The sequence below is a fragment of the Bufo gargarizans genome, chromosome 1 (assembly GCF_014858855.1).
Source record: "Bufo gargarizans isolate SCDJY-AF-19 chromosome 1, ASM1485885v1, whole genome shotgun sequence".
Lineage (NCBI taxonomy): Eukaryota > Metazoa > Chordata > Amphibia > Anura > Bufonidae > Bufo > Bufo gargarizans.
The window spans coordinates 41374916-41382413 of NC_058080.1; positions in this window are offsets into that span (position 1 = coordinate 41374916).

Sequence of the window (7498 nt, forward strand, 5' to 3'; positions counted from 1 at the left end):
TTTGGGACAATGATGAAGGTTGAGAGAAGGTTGTGGTGAGAGATTGGGAGAGGAGAGTTAGTAAAGTCAGAAACCACGCAGAGCTAGAAGAAGACCAGGTCAAGTTTGTTACCATCTTTATGCATCTGAGAATTAGAAAGTCATGAAAGGCCAAGAAAGGAAGTTAGAGATGGGAGGCAGATGTGAAGATAGGGCTGTCTATGGGGGTGTTAAAGTTGCTCAAAATAGGAGTTGGTATTTTGAGGACAGGAAGGCAGCCAGGCAGTATAGTGATCCAGCGACTGAGTGTGTGAGCCAAGGGGTCGGTATACAGCTATTACTCTCATGAAGAAATGATGGAAGAGTCTGAGGGTGTGGATCTCAAAAGATGGGAATGAGACTGATGGTACTGGGGGAATGACATTGAAAGGGCATCTTGCGGATAGAAGTATGTCGCCTCCACCACAATGTCTGTTGTCAGGTCAGGGGGTATGAGAAAGTGCAGCAAGAGAAGCAGTGTCAGATTGCCGAATTCAAGTTTTTTTGAGAGCCACTAATAAGAGAATTAGGAAGAAAAAAGTCATGAATGTAGGGGGATTTGTTGCAAACTGACCGTGGGTTCCAGAGTGCACAGGTTAAAGAGAAAAGAGAGGACACACAATGAATGTTTATGAGATTTTCAAGGTTTCTATGTGAGATGGAGAAAGGGGTTGAATTTACAAAAGGGTTAGGCAAGATATCCTCAGAAGTTAGAAGCAAAAGTATAATGAGAAAGAGCAAATGGTTCAATGATTGGTAAAATTGCTTATTGTGCTGCACCCTGGGACATAATGGGTTGAGATGATTCAGGAAGGTGAATAAAGCATGTGGGCTGTACACGGGAGAGGGAAAAAGAGCTGGGCTGATTTGAGAATGCAATGAAGGGACAACAAAGCCATGAGTGTGGAGGAAGGGAGTACATATTAACCACTTAAAGGGATTCTGTCACCTCTCCTAACCCAAAATCGTATTTTAAAGCAGTCATGCACCACAACTTACCTTGAATCGGCTGTGCTCTTCTATCTTGTAATCCGTCCAGTAGTTTAGGAGAAAAACGACTTTTATGATTATGCAAATTAGCCCAGAGGGGTGTTATGTTCCCCTTAGTGTGCCCAGTAACGCCCCTCTTATAGTGCCCAAAACGCCTTCCTTCAGAATGCCTAACCGCCCACAGCCTCTCATCCCTCTCCTCCCCCTCCCTCACGGCCGAGCGAAGTCTCGCGGAGACGCAGTACCTACTGAGGGCTGTGCCAGTGCGATCTGCAGGAGACTGAGGGCAGGAGCTTCATGGTCGTCACTGGGCATGTGCCGAGCCCAGTGACGACGATGAAGCTCCTGCCCTCAGTCTCCTGCAGATCGCACTGGCGCAGCCCTCAGTGGGTACTGCGTCTGCGCGAGACTTCGCTCGGCCGTGAGGGAGGGGGAGGAGAGGGATGAGAGGCTGTGGGCGGTTAGGCATTCTGAAGGAAGGCGTTTTGGGCACTGTAAGAGGGGCGTTACTGGGCACACTAAGGGGAACATAACGCCCCTCTGGGCACCTTCAGGGCTAATTTGCATAATCATAAAAGTAGTTTTTCTCCTAAACTACTGGATGGATTACAAGATAGAAGAGCACAGCCGATTCAAGGCAAGCTGTGGTGCATGACTGCTTTAAAATACGATTTTGGGTTAGGAGAGGTGACAGAATCCCTTTAAGGGCCACAGGTTTATAACCCCCTAGTGACCAGGCCCTTTTTTACAAATCGGCACTTCACAAATTTAACGGTTTATTGCTCGGTCATGCAACTTGACACCCAAATTAATTTTACCTCCTTTTCTTCTCACAAATACAGCTTTCTTTTGGTGGTATTTGAGTGCTGCTGAGATTTTTCGTTTTTCTGATATTAATCAAAAAAGACCACAATTTTCAAAAAAAAAGTGTATTTTTAACTTTTTCGGGTAAAATTGTTCAAATATAATTACAATTCTATACAAGTTTGTGTCAGAATTTATTGTCCTAAATGTCTTTGATAAAAAAAAAATCCAAAAACGTGAATTTCCGCATTTTGAAGCAGCTCTGACTTTCTGAGCACCTGTCATGTTTCTTGAGGTGCTAGAATGCCAGGATAGTATAAAAACCCTCCAAATGACCCCATTTTAGAAAGAAGACACCCCAAAGTATTCGCGGAGTGGCATGGTGAGTTCATGTATGATTTAATTTTTTTTTCACAAGTTAGCGGAAAATGACAATTTCTAAGGAAAAAAATTAATTATAAAGTTTCCATTTCTGCTAACTTCTGGCAAAAAAATATAAAATTTCCCACAGACTCACTATGCCCCTCAGTGAATACCTTGGGGTGTCTACTTTCCGAAATGGGGTCATTTGTGGGGTGTGTTTACTGTTCTGGCATTTTGGGCGGGGCTAAATTGTGAGCAACCCTGTAAAGCCTAAAGGTACTCGTTGGACTTTTGGCCCCTTTACGCACCTAGGCTGCAAAAAAGTGTCACACATGTGGTATCGCCGTACTCAGAAGAAGTAGGGCAATGTGTTTTGAAGTGTATTTTTACATACACCCATGCTGGGTGAGAGAAATATCTCTGCAAATTGACAACTTTGTATACATTTTTTTTTAAAGTTGTCATTTACTGAAATATTTCTCACACACAGTATGGGTATATGTAAAAATACACCTCAAAACACTTTGCCCTACTTCTTCTGAGTACGGCAATACCACATGTGTGACACTTTTTTGCAGCCTAGGTGTACAAAGGGGCCCAAATTCCAATGAGTACCTTTAGGATTTCACAGGGCATTTTTACACATTTGGATTCCAAACTACTTCTCACGCTTTAGGGCCCCTAAAATGCCAGGGCAGTATAAATACCCCACAAGTGACCCCATTTTGGAAAGAAGACACCCCAAGGTATTCCGTGAGGGGTATGGTGAGTTCATGTAAGATTTAATTTTTTGTCACAAGTTAGTGGAATATGAGACTTTGTAAGAAAAAACAAAAAAACTAAAAATAAATTTCCGCTAACTTGTGCCAAAAAAAAAAAATCTTCTATGAACTCACCATGCCCCTTACGTAATACCTTGGGGTGTCTTCTTTCCAAAACGGGGTCACTTGTGGGGTATTTATACTGCACTGGTACAGACACAACATCTTTTTCTTGGGGACAGTCAGTACAAAAAACGGTGGTGTCACGCCTTATTCCAGCCCTGCTACAGACACAACATCTTTTTCTTGGGGATCGGTGAGTTGGGGTACCAGAATAGACACTCGGGAAGTGTCTGTTATGTAGCCGGCTAACTACATCAGGGACTTGGGGCACGGACCCTCCTGGATACAGTAGTTCCGAAATGATCTCTTCCTGGAATTTTAGGAAGGATCCCATTCTCTCAGCCTTACTGTAGAGAACAAAACTATTATACACAGCCAATTGAATTAAATAAACAGACACCTTCTTATACCAGCATCTGGTGCGGTGGGACACTAAATAGGGAGCCAACATCTGGTCATTGAAGTCCACCCCTCCCATGTGAAGGTTATAGTCGTGGACAGAGAGGGGTTTCTCAATGACTCCAGTTGCCCTTTCACTTTGTACAGTCGTGTCTGCGTGAATGGTGGACAGAACGTAAACGTCCCTCTTGTCCCTCCACTTCACCGCAGTTCTTGGTCACGCAAGGCAGCCCTCTCCCCCCTGCAAGTTGGGTATTAACGAGCCGTTGGGGGAAGCCCCAGCAACTAGGTCGCGCGGTGCCACAGCATTGAATTCCGACTATATGTAAGTGCCGAAAGAGGTCCATGCTTGTGTAAAAATTGTCCATGTATAAGTGGTACCCCTTGTGGAGTAAGGGTGACACAAAGTCCCAGACAATCTTGCCACTGCTCCCCAGGTAGTCAGGGCATCCGACCGGCTCCAGTTTTGAGTCTTTTCCCTCATAGACCCTAAAACGATATGCATAGCCTGTGGCCCTTTCACAGAGCTTATACAGTTTGACCCCATACCGGGGGATGTACTGTTTGATGCCAAGGCGCCCGGTTAAAATGTACAAGGAAATCGTCTATGCAGATGTTCTGATTCGGGGTATACACATCTGCAAACCTGGATGACAAATGGTCTATGAGGGACCGAATTTTGTTGAGCCGGTCATAAGCAGGGTGGCCTCTTGGATGACCGTTTTTTTTGTCAGTGAAATGCATAAAGCGCATGATGACCTCAAAACGTGCCCTGGACATAGCAGCAGAGAACATGGGCATGTAATGTATTGGGTCTTTAGACCACTAGGACCGCAATACATTTTTTTTTGTTAGACCCATGCTGAGAATAAGGCCCAAAAATATTTTAAATTCAGAAACTGGTGGCTGGGCATAGAAGCTTTCCAGATTAGCTGTTATATACTGTGTGACGTAGCGGTTGGTTTCTGCCACAACTAAGTCATAGAGATCCGCGGTGAAGAACAGCTAAAAAAACTCAAGGGCTGATCCTAAATGAGCTGTCTCCATGTGAACTCCAGACTAGGCGGTGAAAGGGGGCAATACAGGTGCGGGGGAAGCAGGGGATTGCCAATTTGGGTTTGCCAGCACCTCTGGGAGACTAAGGGCTCTACGGGCCTGTGAACGTGGTGGCTGCGACGGGGGAGTTACTGCACGTGCCACCGTACCAGCTTGAACTGCCCTTCTGGTGCTCGCCACTTCACCAGGGAATACGGCAGTGCTGGTAGAAGGTCCAGGATGTGCTGCACTGCTGGTGTATGCCGCACCATAAAAAAGATCAGCGCTAGCACCACTCTGCTGCAAATGAGGCTTATCACGCGGGGTATGCAGAACACTGACATGGGATCGGGTACGCCTGACCGTAGCAGGGACCTCAACCTCGTCATCTTCACTAGCGATTAGAGTGCCACTGCTGTCTACAGGTTCATATTCTGAACCACTGGATTCAGCGGGTGAGGCGTCCCCATCGCTTTTATCCATCAGGGCCAGAATCCTGTAGGCCTCTTCAGCGGAATAGCCCTTTTTTTGACATTTTGGGCTCACTAAATTTAAGGGGTATTCCTCTGAGACTACCCAGGAATAAGAGCACACCTGCCTAGCAAAAAGGAGTGCTTGGGAAGTAAAGCTGCGATCGCTAATAAAGATCCAAAAAGCTCAAAAGTGATCTTTATAGTGCCGCTGCGATTTTACGGTGTTTTTGCAGTGGTCAGAAAAAAAAAATTCTGTCACTGCGGTGGGGCGGACTGAACGCAAGTGTGGGCACAAGATCAGGCCTGATCGGGCGAACACTGCGTTTTTTGTAGAGCCTAAGGTGACCCTAATGTACTGATATAGATCTGATTGCGATCAGTCTTGATCACTTACCGATACTATATAGTGCTAGTGCTCATTAGCGACAGCGATGACGCTAATCAGCGACTAATCAGTGACTGCGGTGCGGTGGGCTGGGCGCTAACTACCTAACAAGTAGCTAACTAACTGGCGGTGATAAGGGACCCTTATACCTATTTGATTGGTTCTTTTAAAAATCTACAGCCTGCCAGCCAGTGATCAGCGCTGGCAGGCTGTAGATGAACTTGTATACTGCGCAATCCTGTTAACGCACGCTCCTGTGAGCGCGTGTTCACAGGAAATCTCAGGTCTCACGAGATGATGCCAATAGGCGTCACTGAGACCTGAGAGCGCTGCCGTCCGGACGCCTATTGGCGTTACCGTGACGGCATTCGGTTAAAATGGAGAGAGAAACAATAAACATGATTAACCTTTTACCAATATATGTCGTGGCAGTAATCTGTTAACTGCAGCCCAGTGTATAAAAGCATCTGGGTACATTGCATTCTGCCGACTCCCCATGGCACTGCAGATTGCTGTAACAGCGCGAGGAAGTAGGTCGAATCCAATATTTTGAGATTCGTTTACGGATTAAGTACAGAATTTTAGCTATCACCTGCTTACGATGCTCTGTAACCTGCAGATTTTATACATATCCTGAAGGTCCACCCAATGGAGTCCTGGGAATCACAATGCCATGTAGCTCAAACGCTGAGCTCCATAATGTACGTAGACCCCTACAGGACCACCACATATGTATAAGATTTGCCTCAGGTTCAGTGCACCTAGGAGACTGGGCATCCGATCGAACCCCATTCTAAAGAGTAGCTGAGGAGTTCTATAGACCCTATGCAATAAAAACAATTGCGAACGGCGCTGCGCAGTGCTAACAGATAAATTGGAAGTGGTTTCAAGTATATACTGCCACAGTGCTAAAGGCAAATGGCCCACTTCCACCTTCCATTTCTCCTAAAATTCAAGTATTGCATCTCCACGGCTTTTATCCAAAAGGATCCCATATTCAAGAGAAATTAGCTTACTTGAGGCAGATCCATGTACCACATGATCAGACAGTGCTGTGCAAGCAATATCAGTAGGAAATGTGTGCGCCTTTGACTCTCGCCTTTGCAAGTAAGCATAAAAAACTTATCTTTGTAACCCTAACTCGGTCTGTACACAGCACTATTATATAAATGGTATACATAACAAATCCTCTGCTGTGCCCATCCTTCAAAACCATCTAACTTATATCATTCCTTAAAAAGGCACTATGCCATAAAGGAGTGTATTTAGTACATCCCTTTAATCCCCTTTCCGATTGTTTGGGGCATCAGGAAAAAGGCTTGTCTGGAGAAGAAAAGGTGAGCTCTACCATCAGTCCTGTGTCATGCCAACAGTAAAGCATCCTGAGACCATGTGTGGGGTTGCTTCTCATCCAAGGGAGTGGGCTCACTCACAATTTTGCCCAAAAACACAGCCATGAATAAATAATGGTACCAAAACACCCTCCAACAGCAACTTCTTCCAACAATCCAACAACAGTTTGGTGAAGAATAATGCATTTTCCAGCACGATGGAGCACCGTGCCATAAGGCAAAAGTAATAACTAAGTGGCTCGGGGACCAAAACGTTGACATTTTGGGTCCATGGCCTGGAAACTCCCCAGATCTTAATCCCATTGAGAACTTGTGGTCAATCCTCAAGAGGCGGGTGGACAAACAAAAACCCACTAATTCTGACAAACTCCAAGAAGTGATTATGAAAGAATGGGTTGCTATCAGCCAGGAATTGGCCCAGAAGTTGATTGAGAGCATGCCCAGTCGAATTGCAGAGATCCTAAAAAGAAGGGCCAACACTGCAAATACTGACTCTTTGCATAAATGTCATGTAATTGTCGATAAAAGCCTTTGAAACGTATAAAGTGCGTGTAATTATATTTCACTACATCACAGAAACAACTGAAACAAAGATCTAAAAGCAGTTTAGCAGCAAACTTTGTGAAAACTAATATTTGTGTCATTCTCAAAACTTTTGGCCACGACTGTAGGCAAGATAGAAAAGTACAGTTTAACCCTTTCAACCCTGGAGAATTTTTCATTTTGGCCTCTTCATTTTTCACTCCCTGCCTTTTTGGGACAATAACTTTTTTATTTTTACGTTTACAAAGCTGT